The following is a 20,766-nucleotide window of genomic DNA, read 5'->3' on the forward strand; positions in this document are numbered from 1 at the left end:
CAGAAGCTAGTGGGTGTGGGGGAGGGTCTTTGGCACCCATCCTCTTAAACCTGTACCTCACATAGAGGTGCTCCTGCTTCAGGGGTGAAGGTTCCTCAATGGATTTGCCTTCCTTCCTTGGTTCCAGGATCACTTGAGTCAGAGCCCTGAAGACAAAAACCCCCGTCTGCAGTGGAAGCATGCATCTGATGTAGATTTATTCTCAGGTGAATGGGTACCCAAAAGTTGCCCCCCCAGCATGCTGTTGAGAGAATTTGGGGGCAGGTTTGCCTCTATAGGGTTAAGCTTGGCCTCAGAAAGCTGGGTGTGGCTGAACTTGAGGGAGGGGTGTGGTTGCCCAGGTGTGAGAAGGCCAGGACTACCAAGGTCTGGACTTGTTTGAGGCTGAAAATTCCTTCAGCTTCACCTGTAGCTTACCCTGCAGGTCCCACCATGGTCTCACAGGCTAAAGCTGCAGGCTGCATGAATCTGGGTACCTGCCACCCAGCAGGTTCCATGTGGCTGACCTACCTGACTCAGACAACTACTGAGACTCAATACTATTTCCAATTTCTAAAAGGGCTAATAAGGTCCTCTGTGGAAGGCTGTGTTGGGTTCAGCACAGAGGCCAGCTGTAGACTGGCCATAGATTTTGCTATTGTGACTTCCAGACTAGGGGGCCAGAGTGAACAGCAAGAGGGATTGCTGTATTGTGAATGCACAGAGCCCCCTTAGTGTTCTCCACTGCTGTGGCTCAGCTCTGTGAGCCTGCTCTTGTACTCATGGAGGATGGCACATCACTCCAGAGTGTGCCCTAGCTAGTGTCCCCTGATGACCCAATTACTGTTGGATTCACCTGACCTCAAATTATAGACCCCTCTACTTGGAGAAGGGGTCAGCGTCTTTCACTATTGGCTTGCTGGCACTGATGCCTTACTTCCTGAGACCACCTTTCATCATTTGAATCAGTTGTAGGGTCCTGCCCTTGAGAACTGAGAAGAGCAGCCAAAAGCTGACTCCTGGCCGGGGCTTGGAAGCCTGTTCTTTATTGTGTGCATTGCCCAGCCTGAATCTGGTCTTCTTTCCAGAATCACAGCTCAACGTGGCTTTGGAGGTGGGTAGAGAGGCTTTGCCAGCAGACAGGTTTTGCCACTGACCACCACTTTCTCAGTCTTCATTCAACTTTGGGCAGGCCATCTCAGTGTTCTCATCTGTGCAATGGGGGTGGTATTGTTGGCTTCAGGATTGCTATGAAGATGAGTGGGAAATGTTCACAGGTGGTCAGAGTATCCTAGCCCCCACTCCTGTACCTATATTCCCAAGGACTTCTCCCCGAAACCCTAGCTGGGCTTTAGGGAGACACTGAGGCTGAGGAGTTTTCTTTATGATACAGTCCCACCATAGCCTGATAATTAATTTGGACATCACTGTAAGGAGGAGATCACAAGTGAGAAGGACAGTCAGGTTTACCCAGAGGAAAATGAAGACCCCTGCATACAAGAAGTTCATGGGAAACTCTTGTATTTTTATTCCACTTTTCCACGAACTGTGTGAATCCATCCCCCTTATTTAATCCAAACAAATTTCCTCTATTTTCATTGATTCTTTTTAGTTGGCCTTGACATCAGTGGCTAGACTCAGCCCACTTTTCTTTCTCTTTGACCCGACTCAGTTCACTTTTCTTTAGGTGGTTCATTCAGCATGACCTCGAGAGGAACAGTTTCCAGCATCATCCATTTCTGTCAATGAGTTTCTAGTTGGTACATTTTTATAGCTGTATATTACCACCACCACCACCACCACCGTCTGCATGTTTTGAGGAAAACCCTGGTAATATAGTATAGTATAGGTTATCACCAAGGTCAAAAGTTTGAAACCTTCAGTTGCTCCACAGGAGAAAGATGAGACTTTCTACTCTCATAAAGATTTAGAAACCTACAGGGGCAGTTCTCCCCTGACAAGTAAGGTCACTATGAGTAGCAGTTGATTTGACGGCAATGAGATATTTTGGGCAAGCTCATTCTGCCAGCAAGCTCTTGAAAATTTGTCTTGTGGATGTGAAACTATTCACACTCAGAACAGAGAAAGCACATTTTTCCTGTTGCTCAGTGGTGGAACTTTTGGAAGAGTACTCTTTAAGGTGGTAGCTGTTGAGGTGACCCTGACTCATGGTGACTCCACACAATGGAAGGAAATGTTGCTTTGGTTCTGGGCTTTGCCATGATCATTGAGGATTTGGACTATTGTTGGCTGATTTTTGGAAGTTGATTGCCAGCTCTCTTTCTTCCTACTCTGTCTTAATTGGGAAGTTCTGCTAAATCTGCCCTAGCATCATAGGAACACACAACAACACACTGGCAGACCTGTGTTAGCTGTGTCTGATGTGCCTTGGTTGAGAGTAGAGCCTGGGTCTCCCACATGAAATGTGAGAATTCTGCTAAGCAATCATTACCCTTGCTCCATAAGGTAGAGCAGTGTTGTTTTGAAGGTGCTGATTGAGTTGACTGTGTCAGTGGAGACTTACTATATTCTTAGGACTTGTTTATCATTGATGGAACACTTGACCTGTATTTAATGTAATCTCACATTATCTTTTTTCTATTCTCTGCATATAAAAGGGTAGTGCCCCTTCTCTTTTTAAACAGGGTGGTTCTTTCAGAGATCCTGTAGTCAGTTCAATACCAGGGAATTTCTTAGGTTATCTGGATCCCTGGTAGAATTCTTGGATTTTCTGTAGATTATTTATTTAATGGATTATTTGCTTAACTGACCTCACAGATTCTACATGGGTCATGTGTCTCTTGCTTGCTCTTCCAAACCACTTTTGGTAATGTTTTTTGTGCTTATGTTGTGACTGGTACTGAAATTTAGGGAGAGCTAGGATTTGTCTGCTTTGAGTTCTTGTTTGGACACAGATGGAGCCCCGATGATGTAGTGGGGTACGAGATGGGCTGCTAACCCCAAGGTTAGTAGTTTGAAGCCATTAGCCACTCTGGGAGAAAGATGAGGCTTTCTGCTCTGGTAAAGATTTGGAAACCCACTTGTCCAGTTCCACTCTGTCCAAAGGTTGACTTGATGGTTTTAAGTTTGGTTTCTTGGTTTGGGACATAGATACGAATGCAATGAGTTTAATCTTGTCTGCTTGTGTTTATCAGTTATATGACTTTAGGAACAATTTTGAGAGTTGAGCAGTAGACAAATTTAGGATTCAGTGTGATTAACTTTCTTTACTAAGGGCATTAGTGGTTTAGGGGTAGAATTACCCCCTTCATTCAGGAGCCCCAGTGCTCCTTTTGCGTGCAGCCCACTACGTGTCTTGTCAGTGGAGGCTTGTGTGTTGTGCCTTGAACAGGTTTCAGCTGAGCTTCCAGGTGAAGATGGATTAGGAAGAAAGTCCTGGTGATATACTTCCAAAAATTAGCCAGTGGAAACCCTGTGAATGACAGCAGTCTAATCTTCAGCTGACCATGGAGGTGGCACAGGACTGAGCAGCATTTTGATTTATTGTGCATGGAGTTGCCCTGAGTTGAGGTTGACCTTTTGGCAGGTAACACCAGCCTTTACATTTGTTTTTGATATCCCAACACACAGACGTAAGGATGTGCTGGACAGCTCTTCATTTTGTCAACTAGATACTGAAGTCTGAGCAAAGAGGTACAGCCTGCCGGGGCTGACCACAGAGCAGGGTGGAGCCACAGCCCTGCCCCCTCTTGGAGCCTTTCCTCCTGAGTTTGCTTGGCCCATCGTGACCACACTAAGATCCTGACGCTGCTTCCTCCTCATGATGTTTGTTTTGCTTTCTTTGAACTTGTTTAGGAAGGCTCACTGGCAGGTTTCCTTCCTCAGCTAGGTCTTTTGGAGCCCTGAGGTCATCATAGGAGACCTTGGTGGGGATGGGATGCTATTTGAGAACACTTGCTGGGAGGTTTTATAACCAGAGGGCTGCCTTTTAAAAGCAGTAGAGTGTTTCCAGTTCTGGGATTGAGTCGATTGATGGCTTAAAATTTTAAATGCATAAAACTGATTTTTGTGCCTATTAAGAAAGGGGTGACTCCTATTGTTCAGGTGATATGCAGGTGACCATTTCAAGATTCAGAAGTATGGTTGTGGGTATCAGGAGGAACAGGCATGGATGTGCTCTGGGGTTGACAGTGGCTAGCCCTGGCTGCGAGTGGCTTGGACACAGCTCTAATACAGTGCAACTGGGCCACTAAAACATGAGCACAAAAAAATCCCTTGCCATTAAGATGATTCCAACTCATGGCAACCTCATGTATGTCAGAGTAGAACTGTGCTCCTAGGAATTTCTGTTGCTCAGTTATCAGAAACAGTTAACCAGATCTTTCTTCCAAGGACCCTCCAACCTTTAGTTTGGAGCCAAATATTAACTCCTTGTAGCATCCAGGGCCACTGCAAACACATTTGGGGAGGCCTTTTCTTTTCTTTTCTTTTTTTTTTTTTGACGGGGGGAGGCCTTTTCTCTTGATTGTCGTTTTTATCTGGGGATTTTGCTCTGCCTGTTCTTCAAACCAACTCATAAGAGACCCTGTTAAGGAAATAAAACTTTTTTTCCCCTGGAAGTTAGATAATTAGGGTAGGGAGCAGTTGGTGGGTTTCAAAGACTTGTCAGTGAGTTGCTCCAGAGTGAACTGCATCTTTCTGCTGCTACCCCAGTGAGCACAAGACTGCCCATCCTGTGTGAACAGGGTTGTCACAGGACAAGATGAAGTAGCCTGCTACAAAAGGCAGCCAAGGTGGCTGGGCAGGTGCCATCCAGGGAAAGTATCTCAAGGTGAGCTGCCCAAGCCATACCCATCTCCTGTGACATTGTCTTTTGTGCTGCCTGGTTTACTATGGAAGGAAGAGACTTAAATTGCCTAGAAAAATAAGGGAAACTTGGCTCTTAGGCAGTCTGGACCATTGCTGGCTAACTTTCTAAAATTGTCTTTTAACAGTCTTGTCACATTCAAGAGCCTAATAATGTATGGCTGTGCCCCCATACTAATGAGGTCACCAAGGCAATACCTAGCCTGGACATAAGAACCAGCAGGCTGTTGGGTGATGGTGTGGAGGATCGATCCCAGTGACCCACTCTCTGCCTGGTCAACTGCCTTGGGCTCTGAGTAGTCTCATTTTATTCCTCGACTCTGTACAGATCCACTTTTTATTAGATGGATAACGTGGGGGAAGTTGGGCTACTCATTGCTGTACTACAGAGAGATGGTTTTCTTCAGTTTTGGATGTTTCTAATGTCTGTGGAGGTTTGGGGCCCAGAGGAGGCAATGAGCAGAGCATATACTAGGACTTAAGGATTTAGGTGAAATCATAGTGGGAAAGATCGCTGGGGGCATAATGGGTTGCACAGTATGACTGTAACCTCAAGGTCACCAGCTCCGATCTACCAGCCGCTGGTGGGAGAAAGATGAGACTTTCTGTAAAGATTTATTGTCTTAGAAACCCAAAGGAGCAGTTCTGCTCTGTTCTAGATGGTCAGAATTGATCGATGGCAGTGGGTGGGTATAGTGGTAAATATGCTTGGAAATGCAGGTTCAGCTGATTACTAGAAAACTTAAGCAGGAAACCATTTACATCTCATCCTAAAAGGGGGATCCCTGAAAATTCCAGACAGTAGAGTGTGAACTTGGAATTGTCAGGGAGGCCCGCCAGGACAAAGGCTGTGGGTAACAGCTGGGTGTGAGAGCTAACTGCCCTGAGCTTGCCTAGTGGAGAGTAAGAAGCAGAGACAGGTGCCAGGGACACGATAAGGAAGATTGGGTTGGATTAACTGAGTTCCAGGGAATGAGCATGTAATTCAGGCAGCAGCTGTTGGAATGTCTTTTCTGCTGGATATGTGCCATGGACTTGAGGGTCCAATAATAAGTAAAAGGGCCTGTTTCTGTTCTACCCACAGAAGGGTGGGCAGGAGAGGTCTGCAGAGGGTGTCCAGGAGATGGTGGTCTGGGATCACAGCAGCTGCCTGATGATAGCCCAGCCTATGGCTGCAGAGGGTTGCATTGGAGGATCTATGTCATCCACCTATGGGACCCATTCCCATACATCATCGGTGTGGAGGACACATCTATGGCTCTGTTTGGCCATGACTATAAAAAGAGCAGAGCTTGGCTTGACCTTGTGTGCACACTTGTTTCCAACTTGGTGGTGGTCTTACATAAAATCCATAAAGGCATTTTATTACTGAAATAAAATAGCTGGGAGACCATCTTGCACACTTAGGATGTTTGCAAGGGTGCACAAGCAACAGATGGATGGACACAGATCTTAACTTTGCCTGAGAAATTGCTTCCCAGGTGTTAGAGTGGCCAAGAGAGGCCCTGGGAGCTGGGTGGTACTAGATTCTGAGCATTTTATGGCTAGGTGTTTTGGAAACTTTCCCCCCAAAGTACCAGAACCATTAAGACACTTTTTTGAAACATCACAAATGAATTATTCCAACAGCTGCTGTTTTCTGGCTTTGGAAGGCTTCCTTAGTTCATGCATTGTTTAAATGTCGTGACTTGGTGGATTGGGAAGAAGACACATGGGTGTACCACTGAGAAATTGGTTTTGAGAATGAGGAAGGCTTCATGGAAGGAACAACACCTGAAAAAACATGGCTTAGGTCAATGAGTGGCATCTGGCTAGTGATAATAAAGACCTTAACTAAGTCTGGATGTTGGTGACAGAGTTGCGGCGGCACCAGGAATGCCCTGGTTGAGTCTCTCTGTGGGTCTTGGCTGCCTTTGAGCTCTCATCTCCTTTGGTTTGGGTCTGCTTTGTTGCTTGCCGTCTAAGTGCTCAATATCGAGTAAGAGAAAACGGGTAGCCTTCATGTGTTCTGGGAGACTCAGTTCTGAATGAAGTGTGGTTACAATGTATGTGCTTTTGTCATAATGAAGAAAATTGGTCCTGGTTTATGATGCAGACCAGATAAGTCCCTTTCCTTGCCTTGTAAATTGGCTCTAGGGGCTCAGAAATAAGTACTTGGTCAACAGAGATTGCATTTTCCAAAAGGGATGACCTCCTGAAGTAATTGCTATCTGTATTGATCCTTTTTTGTCCTTTAAGTTTTCTCTGAACTAGGAGATGAGTTCAAAATCTAGGATGGTCTTGGGGTCACTTCCCTGTTTGGGTTTGACTGGGCCTGAGAAACCAGCTGACCTGGGCTGGATTTCCATTTGACCTCTTGTTAAGCTATGTGGCATTGGGGAAGCTTCACTGGTTTCATCTGTAGGGTGTGATTAATAAGGAATGGTGGTACCATGCATGAGGTATGGGTAGTAATGGCGGTGTCTTGGCATGAAGTGCAGGCTGTAATGAAGGTGTGGGCAGTAATAGTAGTAGAGGTACCGCATGTGAGGTGCACAGAGTAGTAGTAGTGGAGGTTCCTTGTATGAAGTGAAAGTACTAATAGCAATGGAGGTACCTCGTATGAGATGCTGGTACTAATTAATAATAATGGAGTTATTTCGTGTGAGGTGCAGGAACTAATAGTTATGGAAATATTTACTGTGAGGTGCTGGTCGTAGTAGTAATGGAGGTATTATGTGGAGTGTGGGTAGTATACCTGGGTGGTTTTAAAGATTAAATGAAATCAGGCATGTCAAGTGCTTGGCACAGGGCCTGGCACCAACAGAGAATTCAGTAAGCTTAGCCACAGGTACACTTTCCTTTGTCTTCCTTTAGTAACAAGATTTTTCAGTATTTTAAAGATGGTTCTCCCTTCTCTGCAGTGGTCATAAATGGGTTATCTATATCATTTTGCTCTGTGCCCAGCAGGAACTTTCTCCATGAAGAGCAAGCCAATGAACTCTTCTGGGGAGGCCTGGGCATGAGGATGACAGGACCCTCCTTGGTGGTATGTCACTGCATCATGGGTACAGGTACTTAAGACCTGGGTCTGTGATAGGCAGCTAGATATAGATGGAACAGCCTCAGAAGATTGGGGAAGAGGGATCTCTGGTGTGGTATGGTGGGTCTCTTGGAGGGAGGTGGAGGCAACATAGTCATGTGAGACAGGCTTCAGTGAACAGGGCACTGTGAGCTCCTGCTCTCTCCTCCCGCTCCAGCTCCTTCTAGCTTGGGCTGTGTGCCTTCACTGCCAGTGGCTAGTAGCACTGCTCTGGGGCTTGGAGCTTGGGTGTAGTGCCTAGGGTTGAATAGGTGAGTTGTATGGGGAACTGCCCATAACTAGAGGGCTGTTCTCTGGAATAGGTGTCACATTCCTTACAGGCACAGCTAGAAGGGGTCCTGCAGCTGGACATGTACTGGATATGGCCAGGGCAATTATCACTGTGTCCCTGCAGCTTAGTCTGCACAGACCTTCAAGGCCTTCAGGTTTCACAGTTTTCAGTTCTCTGCTTCTGAAAACATGCCTGGGAGATGCCTACAGTGGAGCCATGTGGCTTATACCATAACAGCTCCCAGTGACTTAACCTCTCAGTGTAGAAGCCCAGGAAGTATCAGAGGCATACAGGAACCAAAGATAGGGTGGATAGGATCTGAACTCGAGGGCTGGGGTAGCCTCGTTTCTGACTGGGTCTGAGTATGGAGAGGAACAGAGAGCATAGGTTGTAGAGGATGTCTGTAAAAATACCATGGCAGGAGTGTCTGAACTCTTAATTTCGCAAGGGGGAGGAGAGTTAAGCTCAATAGCCAAAGGCCTATTCCTATGAGGCAGGAATTAGACATGCCTCCACTCTCTAATCATTTTACCAATTCTAACACAATCATTCCTCCCAAGACACACTCTACTCCTTTGCTGGGCCCAATTTGTTGTAATGGTCACGCAAAACTCATAGACAATACTCAAAATTTTGGGGTTGATTAGGGAAGTCATGGATTACAATTCTGGATCAGGAACGACTCAGGATACAGTTCTTCAATCTTAGCACCCTCTTCTCAGATGTACCCAGAAACACACCTCTCCTTGGCCTTCAGGTCCTTAGGGCGTTTTTGGTCATCATGGGCCCCGCCTCTGTCCTGTTTCTTAAAGGGGAAGATAGCAAACATTTGTTTCATGTGCTTTGGATATGTTATCAGGAGAAAATAGAAAATAATCATGCTTAGTAACTCCAGTTATTTAGTTGGAGTTAAAAAGACTATGGCTGGGAGGGCTATGCACACATTCCTTTTTGACATGGCTCTAAAGATCAGGACGCTAAGTGAAATTTGCATTGTATTAATGTTGGAAGCCAATGCCTTTCTTGGGCTCTGGTATTGTCCTTCCCTTTCCCCATCATATCATGTTGTGTGTGTGATATGCTCCCTGGGCCCCAACTACTTCATAGTTGCAAAGGCTGGGGGAGGTGGTTGTTGGATATTGTCCGCCTTGGGTGAGAATCCTGCTTGCACACAGCACGGCGTGGTCCCCTTCTCCCTGCTTTCCCCGCCTATCACCTTGGCTTCTTCTGGGCCATGCTTCGTTTTACCCTCCCGTTCCGTGACCTTTCTTGTCCTGCATTGCCCTGCATCATCTGTGGCAGTATTGAGATGTCGCAGACAAACAGGAAAATTTTTTAATGACCTATCTGGCTGCCATTCCTGTGTGGCCTTAGTTGTTGCCAGGGCCTTGCATATATTATTCAGGTCCTTCAGCCCAACTATGGCCTTTCATGGGGCCTGGACCATTGAGAATTTTTCAGAGTTGTCACGAATGGCAAAATGTTGGATATGAAGATAGTTGAAAAAAACACAGGTGAATTAAGTAACTCATTGCACCATATTGCCCATGCCACCAACCTTCTGTCCAGAGCTATATGAACTCACTCACTCCATGGAAGCCCTGGTCCCACTCGGACACCCGCCAGTGGAGCTGATGTTCCTCTCTGGGGAGCCTGCTCACTGGTAGGCAGGCTTGTCAGTGTTCTCTTACAGCCTCTCCGCACCCAGGCTAGAGGGTTCGGGACTTGTTTGGGATAGTGTGATGTCCAGGCCAGGAGCTCCAGGGTGGTGTTTGGGATGGCATCTACCTGTGATGATCCTCAGTGTCCATGACAAACATTCCTTGCCTCCCACCCTGTGCGCCCTTGCCCTGACTAAGATGAAGAACATCAGAACTTTGGAAGTGCAGGTGAAGAGGATCATGTTAATCCATTTGAGGTATAACTTGTTTTCAAGTACTTATTTTCAAAAGATAAGGGTTCTCAGCAGCCTTCTTGTTTCAATCATGTGCGGGGTGGTGGTGGTGGTGGATGTGGTAGAGCCCAGGGACAGGCATCGTTCTAAGCTGTGTTTCAGTGTGGTGGTATACCAGGACCATGGGCTTTGTTATGTGCAAGTTATGTGCCTAAGGGGTTAAGATGATGTATGGTTCTAGAAGGCTTATTGTAACATCATCTGGAAGCATTGGCGCCTAGAAATTCTGAAATGCAGAAGTTCTGGGATGTCTTCAGTGCTGAGGAGGGGACCCGATGCACTTCTTCCAGCTGGGTGGGGTCGCTCTCGGGCACACTGGTGCTTCCAGGGGTCTCTGGAAGCAACTGAGGGTCCCCTGGTGGCGCTCCACTGGGGCTACAGGTCAGTCTTGTTCTGGGCAACTGGTCCTCAGGAAGAAACTGGTCATGGAGCCATCAGGGAGTCACTTCCTCCTGTTCTTCTGACATTTTCTGGAGTATATCCCTCATGGTCTGGGTAGTGAGTACCCCAAATACTACACTTGGGGACTTTCTAAAGTCCTAGATTGTCAGGATGTAGGTGTTTGATTTCTGGGTTACTTAAACATGGGTAGTGGGTACAGTTTTAAGCTGTTATGTACTAGAGGTGAGGTGAGGTGGGGTTGTTAGTTAACACAACCACTGAGCTTCAGGCTGAAGGGAAAGAACATTACTAAGAGTAAGAATTAGCTGATGCTTTTTGCAACCCTTTAGCACAAAGACTCCTGGTCCTCCTCATAGTCTCATACTCTGAAGACACTTGAGGCTTCAGGGAATGCTCACCTCTTCTGCTGGCTGGACCATCTGGAGCCATGCCAAACCATTTTAATGTCCAAAAGCATCCTGTGGGTAGGTGCTACCTGACATGATAGGTCAAGTGCAGAAGGCAGGAGAAAAGAGGATGGATTGTGGAATTGGGGCCTGAGAGACCAAGCCAAGGAGGCCTTTAGCTGAGTTTTTAGAGTTGCATTAAGATGGGATAGGTGTTGATGAGTTCATAATTTTAAGCCCTTGGCAGGTGAGAAATGGGACCCGTAAGGTGCTGGGGCTATGACAAGGCCCCGCCATTCAAGGGGGTGGAGTGTCAACTCAGGGATGGTGTTTTCTGGGGATGGGATGGCATGTGGCCACACAACCTCACCTCTTGTTTCTTCCTAGTGTTGACTTGCTGCTCTGATGGCTGGGCTTTGCCCTGAGTCTTCTATGGGACTTGGTGATGGGGTATTTATAGCCCAAGAGGAAGTCGCTCACCATTTCCTCCCCAGTCTGGTTGGGGTGGGGTGAGGAGATGGCAGGAGGAGCCCTTTCTCTTGTCTGGCTGCAGCACTCTGGGCAGAGGACATAGGCAGTGTACACTGCCCAGGGATGATGGGTAGGTGAGCTAGCGGATGGTGAGGGCTACTTGAGCCCTAAGTCTGTGATTGTGAAAAGGAAGGGGATGAGACTTTCCAGGTAGTAGGAGTAGCACTTGCAAATGCCCCAGAGGGTAGGCATCCAGATTAGGGGGAGTATGGCCAATGTAATTGGAACAGAGATCGTGTGTGTGTGTGTGTGTGTGTGTGTGTGTGTGTGTGTGTAAATGTGTGTAAGTAACTGCTTGGGTGATAAAAGTGTGGTGAGGTGTGAATATGAGTGAGTGTACATGGGTGAGTGAGCAAAAAAGTGTGAGCACTAGTGATTGCATGGCTAAGTGTGTGTGACCAAGTGTGAGTGCTTGTGTGTACATGTGTAAATATGTCCAGGTTCGTGAGAATATATGTGAATGTGAGTACTTCTGTACACACATGTGCTTTTTTACCAGGTGAAGTTTCAGGGTTATAGGGAAAACAGGAGGTGGGGGGCCACTGCCCTTAAATTCAATGACATTGGAGGGACATGGAGGGCAATGGGGCCACTAGATAGGTGCAGCAGGAGATAGCTGGTTGGCTGGCTGTCTCTTAGGCTATGCTTATAAACCTTGAGTAGGATGGGAGCCTGGGCAGACCTGAGGCTCTGGCTGGCTGTTAACCCAGGCCTTCTTGCCAGAGTGAGGGAATAGGACTGCAGCCCACAGTCCTGGTTGCCAGGACAGGCTGCTGCCAGGACAGGCTGCGCCGGCCTCACCTTCAGTTAGGCTGTTCTCCTGTCTCAGGTGTGCTGAGTCATACTCTTTTCTGCCTCTGTGGGGACAGCCTGCTTAATGAGGGTGAAACTCCTTGGGGAGTAGCTTGTCTCAGGCTAGCACTGTGCTTGGGGGTTGGGGGGAAGCCCTCCTGGTCTGACTGCTTGAGTTCCTTACCAAGCCAGGCCCGTGTGGGTCAGATGTCATTTTTGTCCCTGTATATCAATCACTCTTTGTTTTTGCAGGTAGGTGGTGCTGCATGAATTAGTGGGGATATGTCATGTCCAGGAAACCTTGAAACCCCAGCCTGCTGTACCCTGTATCCAGAGGCTGGCCCTAGTCTTCCCCCATCAACTAGAGAATATTAGGGCAATCTTGACCTTTGACTTTCTTGAGGCTCAAACTCCATGTTACATGGTCTCAGTTTCTCCTCTTGGGGGACAGTTGGGAGCTTGTCCTCTCCTCCCCCCCCCCCAAGTTCCTTGGCAGTGTGGCAGAATAGCATTGAGAGCTGCTAATAGTCCTGGGAGAATGTGAGGAGGCCTGGTGAGTTGATTTTGTTCACTGGTGTTTTGGGCCTTGTTCCAGAGATGCAGGTGTGTTGGAGGGCTTGAAAGATAGTACAGTGAAAAAAAAAAAGATAGTACAGTGTCCAGAGGAGAAGGGGACTTAAGTGAAGACTTGGTTCACTCAAGATCCAGATTGATGGCTGGCTACAGATACCAGTCTGTACTGCCTACGATGCTGCCACCCAGCATCCTGAGGGACTGAGGTACCCAGAAGGGCAGCCAGCTTCTGGTCAGACCTCTCCCTGAGTTAGAAGGGAGCTGACCTTACGAGCCTGAGCTCTCAGGAAGGAAACACAACAAAGAGCTTCTGTTGCCCAAAATGAGGTGCCTGATTTTATGTGAATCACCATGGTTACCTTCTATGATCACTCAGATTGGGTACGGTTGTGTTGGGGTGATGGTGGGGTCAGTGTGTGTGTGTGTGTGTGTGTATGTGTGTGTGCATGTTTTTAAATCAAGGACACAGGTGCAGGGTCAAAGCCAAACCATAATGATTTATCAAGGGAGCACAAGAGTCTCTCTTGATTTGGTAATTGTGTACTTAAGGGTTACTTGATACTGCTTTCAATGGATGGGTTGGAAATGAAAACAGTAAAAGCTCCCTGGATCAGTAAGCGCGGTAGATGGCAGACGCCCTAGTGATGGCTTGTGGACACAGATTGCAGTGCATTTCAGGGAGGTGTTCAGTCCTGGAGCTTTGTGGATTTCCCATGGATAGTGTTGGGGCAGCTGCCTCTGTTCGGCTTTCACGTCTCATTCCTGTTCAATAAGTATTTATTAGTCCCCAGCTGTGGGACAGATGCTCTTCTAGGTGCTGAAATAAAACTGTTACCACTGCCCTTGTGGGGTTTGCCTTATTGGCAGGTAAGAAAGCATGTCTATGGCTGGGGTTGTGGTAAGGTGGTAAGTACTGTGGGAGATGGTTTGGGGATAGATAGAAGGCTGGGCTGGCCTGGGCCAGTGTGGCATAGCAGATACCGGAGACTGCCATACATCAGGAGGTAGCAGCAAGCCATTGAAGGAAGGTGTTAGGGTAGACACATTATAAAAAGGCACTTTTGGAGAGCAAATGGTTTGAGAATGATTGGGGCAGGGAATGTACAGATGTGCTTTATACAATTGATGTATGTATATGTATGGATTGTGATAAGAGTTGTATGAGTCCCTAATAAAATGTAAAAAAAGAAAAGAAGAGAAAAAAAAAGAAAATGATTAGGGCAAAGAATGTACAGATGTGCTTTATACAATTGATGTACGTATATGTATGGACTGTGATAAGAGTTATATGAGCCCCTAGTAAATTGTTTTTAAAAAAATGGCACCTTTAAAATAGTTTGGGAACACTGAATATGGCCTAGGTACTAGTTGATTTTGATTATGGACTAAATATTAGTTGGTATTAATTGTAGACTGGGAAATAGTTGATATTGAGTGTATTGGGCTTTAGTTGGCATTGGTTTTGGACTGGACATCAGTTAATATGTTAGGGAAATTAAAAATTTTTAAGTGTGGCAGTGGCTTGATTATGTCTTTGGCAGTATTTTTCAATTTGAGCTGTAAAATGAATAAATGATTGTTGAAATGATACAGAAGGCCATGTGGCTGATACAGGGTTCAGAGTGGATGTGATGTGGAGGTAAGGCAAGTGCTGCATGAGGACCTTTGAGGTAGTGAGAGAATGGCTATTTTATTGGTAAGAGCCATTGGAGAGCTGTGAACCATCTGAGTGGAACATTCTGTGAGTCTCTGAAGAGGGTGGTATTGTAGTCAGGGAGTGAGACACAAGTATTCTGGATGTATTTGTTGGTAGAATCAACGGTTTCCCTATGGGCTCGGTATGATGGGCCAGCAGAAAAGAGGAAGAGTTGATTGGCTCCAGATTTTAATCTGGGTCCTGCAAGATGATTGTTGTGTATTCGGCTGGGGAAGCCACCGTGGATGTAAGCCGGTACCAATCGTGCTGTGATGTCCAGGTACAGGTAGGTCCCTGGCTTGCTTATGATGTATTTGAGCATCTACAACTGTCCTTTTACTCACAACTCATCTTTAGTAATAAATAGTACATATAATGTTGCAATGTGTAATTTGTTGATGTCATCATATCTGACTTTATATGTTTCCAATCCCCAAAGACAAAGATTGTATTTATAAAGATGCTGATAATAAACAAACAGAAGACCTTAAAATATTTTTTACTAGCTCAGAACCAGCTTAAAGATGAAGTGGTCAGATCCCTGTTATAAGTGAGAGACTATCTATAGTTAAGGGTCTCCCTTTCAAGAAGATGCACCCTCAGTTCTTCCAAGGCATGACTTAAATGCCTAGTGGTCTTGAAAGAAGGGCATGGGGGGTGTTTTGTTGGAAAATAGTTTTCCACACATGTGGTCCATTTATGAGTATGCCACATGGCTTAGATTGCTTCATGTCCAGTCCAGAAATCAGGTAGGATACCCCTTCAGATTCTTCTCTCTCCCACACTATTCTTGAGTTCTTTACATTTCCATATAATTTTTGTCAGTTTCTAGCAGAAAGCTTGCTGGAAGTTTTTTATATTATGGTTTTAAATCTGTACCACAAATTGTCATAAAACTCACCCCTTGTAACCCTTGGACAGAAAACCCTTTTTAGGTTTTCTGGTGGCCTAGCAGTTGGAAACCACCAGCCACTCTGTGGGAGAAAGATGGGACTTTCAACTCCCATAAAGGGTTACAGTCTTGGAAGTTCACAGGCAATTCTACCCTGTTCTGTAGGGTTATGGGTCTTGCACATGTTTTAATTATCTTTAAGTATTTCATGTTTTATGCTAATTTACGTGGTTTATTAAAAGCTTCAATCCTTAGATTTTAGTGTATAAACATCTTTTTAATTGCCATCAAGTTGATTCTGACTCATGGCAATCCTGCAAGTGTCAAAGTAGAAGTTTTGTTCCACGGGGTTTTCAAGGTTGTGACTTTTCAGTAAGACAATAAGTCCCTGGTCTTGTCTTCTGTGGCACCTCTGGGTGGATTCAATCTACCAACTTTTCTGTTAGTATTTGAGCTCTGTTAGTAATTAATTGTGTGTGCCACCCAGGGACTCCTTGTACACAGGTATTAACATAGAATTGTTTGTTAACCCTGTCCTATTGCGAAGCAGGCACTGGGGAAGCATGGGGGCCTGCTGAAGAGAGAAAGACCCCGGCATTGGGAAGGGTGAACACGTAGGGTTCCCGGTTCAAATGGGGCTAGGGACTGATCAGAAAAGGCCTCCCCAGGAGCCCAGTCATGGCCAGAGACCTTTTTGCAAAACCCTTACTGGGGTTGTGCTCTCTCTTACTTTTCACAAGTCCTCTTGTGAGAGTTTGTCACCGTCCATGAGCTGTGAATTGTATGTGAATCAGTTTAAAAATAAAGACCTCATTAGAGCAAGCTCATGAGAGTCATGTGGATAAGGGTGACAGTGCTTGGCAAGGCATTCCTGCTTATTAGGTGCCTTGGAGTTGGACATTACAGGAAGTCTTAGATTGGCCAATCACTGGTTTCAACCTCTGCCCCTAGATCCCTGCAGACCTGAACCTGGGGTTGACCTGAACCCTCAAAATGGGACTGACCATGGTCTTGATCCTACAAATGGGTCTCATGCTTGGTAGGTGAGGAGTGTACCTCTGAACTGCCACTGACCCCATGTTACTGCTATTATATAATAAAGGTAGCCTCACTTTATCTTATTTTTTTATGCTTTTAATTATTTCATAAAACTTGTTATACTTTTGATGGAATTCTACTTAAAAAAATCATTTTATTGGGGGCTTATGCACTTCTTATCACAATCCATGCTTACATCCATTGTGTCAAGAACATATGTACATTTGTTGCCATTATCATTCTCAAAACATTTGCCTTCTACTTGAGCTGCTCATTTTCCCCCTCTTCTCCCCCATCTTATTATTTAAAAATTGGTTTTATTGGGAAATATTTCACATCATACAGTTTAATTGTTCAGTTATATTAAGATTTGTGCAGTCATCACCACAATAGATTTCAGAACATTTTCTTCTCTCATGTATTGTTATTAGCTACTCATCCTCCCCTGTCATGAACCTAGGTGATAATCTAGTTATTGTCTAAATAGCTTTACCTATCCTTGATGTCATATATAGAAAAACCGTATAAAATGCAAATAAGGAAACAAAAGCCAACACAAGGACTAGACAAAACATAGAAAAATTTCAATCACAAAGAAACAATACTAAAAACTGAAGCAACTTTAAAATGGGTCAAAGGGGGGTGATCAAATGATATGGTATTACATTTTTAACCTAACTACATTTGCCATAATCATAATCCACATAATCATAATCTACTTGATGATACTCTCTGTCCGATAGTAAGGCTGTTCAGCACATCCCAGGACTGTGGTCAGAAGGATTTGCCAGAAGTTTTAATCCATAAACCCTGCAAACGAATTTTGGGCTTCCACTATCATCCATATCCTCCTACAAATTGGGTGTTTACAATTTAAGCTTTGATAATATTCCCACCTTTGGATTTGGATTTTATTATTTATAATCCTTAGATCACACAGGCTAGTTGGACTTAGTTGACACCTTACTTAGCTGGCTGCTTACTACTTAGATGAGGGCCTTTAAGATCCCAAATGCTATTCTTTCTGATAGCTGGGCACCAACTGGCTTCTTTATATTTTCCTATAGCATTCATTTTATAAATACATATATCAGTGATCTCTTCATAAGGGGAAGCATCAAGCGGGGCTGTGTCATAGGAACTTGGTGATTGTTCTTAGATTGGAGCTAGAATTAATTATAGATAGCTTCATTTTAGAGTTGGCTGTCATTGCTCTTAAGCCCTTAAGCTTCTTTTATTGGTTAGTGCTGTGTGGTATGTCCAGAACTGATAGAAGTCTATTTCCTTGTTTACCTTCATGAGGAAGGCCATGGTTGAAACTACAAGGTCCACTTGAGTGATCCAGGCATTAGAAATTATTACAAATGCTGACACGGCCCAGAGACCTTCCTTGGAAACTCAGGGTGTCTTTCTTTGTCCCTTATTTAGGCTGGTCAACACGTTGATGTGGTTGCATCTGGATGCAACTGCTGCCATGGCCGACGTGTAGGACCAGCATCCCTGCGCCAGAAGCCAGGTGAGCAGGCCATATCCATGTGTAAGCTCAGTCAATTTCTTAAAGGCCAGTGATGCCTCGTAGAGGGGATTTGGGGTACAGGGTCACACACCATGTCTGTGGGGACCATGCTTCTTGGGATCTGTGAACCCTCCAGAGTCACTGGATTCTTACTCACCACCCCCAGTTTTCACTACTGGACAAGTGAAGGGCAGAGAGACTGAACTTCACCTAGTGGAGGTGTTCTGAGGAGTCAGAAGAAAGAGCACAGTATAAAGGGGATGAATATATTGGGGTCTTGTTTCTTTGTGAGATATCAGGAGCAGAACACATCTACCTGGTGCCCTTTGCCCGAGATGTTTCTAGAATTTCCCAGTGCTGACCTGATTGTTGCATATTTTCCTCCTCTGCACTTGGGAGCAGAAGGGGACAGGAAGGCTACAGACAATTCACCCGATAGGGACTTGTAGGCTAAAATGAGTATCCTGACCAGACAAGGCTATAAAACCTGGAAAACCACTTGAAGGCATCTTGGATCCTAAGAGGGGCCCTTCATATTGAGGGATTCACTCATAGGGAGATTTGTGTGCAGTGGAAAGGCTTCATGTGCACCTGGGGGAGGGGCGTCATCCTTGTCTAAGCATGAGGTTCAGGCACTGCTACTCCCAGATCGATGCCTTCTATCCTCTATCCTAAGGGCAGGCTGAGTTGTGGCCAGATTACTACTTTGAGACCTTATCTGCTTCTTAGGTGGTTTGTTTGTTTATTTGCTTTTGAGAAGAAAATGAGGGCTGGCATCAGTTGATCAAGGAATCGTAGAACCTGGAGAACATTTCCAGAAGATAAGTTCCAAACCATAAGCCATCTATTAAAAGTACACATAATTCAGTGGTATTTTGTGTATTCCAGAATTATTCAATATTTGTGTATTCAAAAATTCAAGAGTTGCACATTACCTCTAAATCATTTCAGAGCATTCCTATCACTCCAAAAGGAGATGCATGGCCTTTAGCAGTTGTTCCACATTCCTTTTTCCCAGCCACGCCCCATCCTCTCCATGGCCCTTGGCAATTACTTAACCTGCTCTCTATGACTTTGCCCTTTTCTGGCCATTTCATGTAAATGAGATCCTCTGATAATAGGGTCTTTTGCATCTGGCTTCTTTCACTGAACATGTTTTTGAGATTCATCCGCATTGTAGCATGTATTAATGTTTCATTACTTTTTATGACTAATGCTCCATTTTATGGCAGTCCACCTTGTGCTTCTCCTTTATCTATGGACACTTGGGTGGTTTCTCCTATTTAGTGGTTGAAACAGTGCTACTGTGAACATCTATGTACACATTTCTCTGTGGACATACATTTTCATTTCTTGGGTATATATTGAAGAGTTGGGATTCTGGGTCATATGGTAACTCTGGATTGGTTTGAAGGATGTCTAGGCTGTTTTCCACAGTATTTATACTGTGCTTTATACCCACGAGTGTTAGGTATGATTCTAGTTTCTTCATTTCCAATGGTTTATTTAGAATTGGGCTAGTGTCTTAGAGACACTCGAGGACTATTAGTGTTAAATAGTGCACATTATCTGGTGATGGTTCTAATGTGCTGTCATTAGAGTTTGGGGCATTAGGCATTAGCAGAAGGGATGAGGTGAATTGGCAGCTTGGCTACTGCTCTCCCAGGGCCAGGTTCCTCTGTGGGAAGGAATAACACTACTCTGCATGTGTGACCCCAAGTGCTCCCCCCAACTCCATGAGGTCAGTTTCTTAGTTTCTGAAGCACAGAAAGATTTTAACTTAAAACTTGTCCAGTTTCACTTGGTCAAGAGAGCAAATTATGGCTTCCGGTCCTAGTGGCCCTTGGGGCTCTGAAGCCCCCAGTTCCATATGTGCAGAGGGGATACTGAGAAAAGAAGCCTACACTCAGGGGACTGTATAAGATCCATAATACAGTGGTATATTTATATTCCTCAGGTATAAAGAGTCACAGTTTTAGTGTAAGGGATTTCATGTAAGGTGTGATGGGCAGGTGTGATGGGCTATCTTCTTCTACTCCAGTTTTAAGCATATTTAAAAGATGAGTGAACAGTTAGGATGAACACTATCATGCTTCTTATTGCTAGTTGGTGTCAAATAGATGTCAGCTCATGGTAACCTTCCATGTGTATCAGTAGAAAGGCTCCATAGGGTGTTTAAGGAAACAGGTTATTAGGCCTTTCTTCCAGGCTTCCCTGGGCAAATTTGAATAGCAACTTTTGGGCTAGTAATCGAACACTTACCTACACTGCGTAGAGCAGGCATCCTCAAAACTACGGCCCGCGGGCCATGTGTGGCCCTCCTAGAACATTTATCCGGCCTGCCGGGTGTTTTTGCCCCATTTGTTTTTTTACTTCAAAATAAGATATGTGCAGTGTGCATAGGAATTTGTTCATAGTTTAAAAACAAAAAAACTATAGTCCGGCCTTCCAACAGGTCTAAGGGAAAGTGAACTGGCCCCCTGTTTAAAAAGTTTGAGGACCCCTGACCTAGAGTCTCCTAGACTATCCTATGATGGCTATCAGTGGCTACCTCCTCAGTTTATCTGGTTGCTTGTGGTGTCAGCCATTAAAGTCACATTTCACTGCCAGGAGGGGCTTGGGATGATGGGCAGTGGACAAAGAAGAGTGAGCCTGGACTTGACTGTAAAGAAGAGGATATCTTTAAACATTGACATTTAAAGATGAGACTTTAAATCTGGAGGTGGTCTGTCTTGTCCACATCTGGGAGTGTCTGTCCAAGTTCTGTACCCAAGGCCACTGAGGGTGACAGGGCAGCTGGTGTGCTGGTACTCTCTTCCTCTGCCTG

The 20,766-nt window shown here is 45.2% G+C and overlaps 1 protein-coding gene across 5 annotated transcripts in view; it reads left to right on the top strand.

The window, feature by feature from the left end:
* The window catches only part of GATAD2A (GATA zinc finger domain containing 2A), a 77,380-nt gene that overhangs the window by 18,982 nt on the left and 37,632 nt on the right, over positions 1-20,766 (top strand). For 2 of the 5 annotated variants that reach the window (XM_075549355.1, XM_075549338.1), the window contains exon 2: positions 17,852-17,939. The exons of the other annotated variants lie outside the window; for them this stretch is intronic. The gene's annotated coding sequence lies outside the window, so the exon portion shown is untranslated. The remainder of the gene's footprint in view (positions 1-17,851; positions 17,940-20,766) is intronic. 5 annotated transcript variants of the gene reach the window in all.

Source organism: Tenrec ecaudatus, chromosome 1 (genome assembly GCF_050624435.1).
Source record: "Tenrec ecaudatus isolate mTenEca1 chromosome 1, mTenEca1.hap1, whole genome shotgun sequence".
In the NCBI taxonomy this organism is placed as follows: Eukaryota; Metazoa; Chordata; class Mammalia; order Afrosoricida; family Tenrecidae; genus Tenrec; species Tenrec ecaudatus.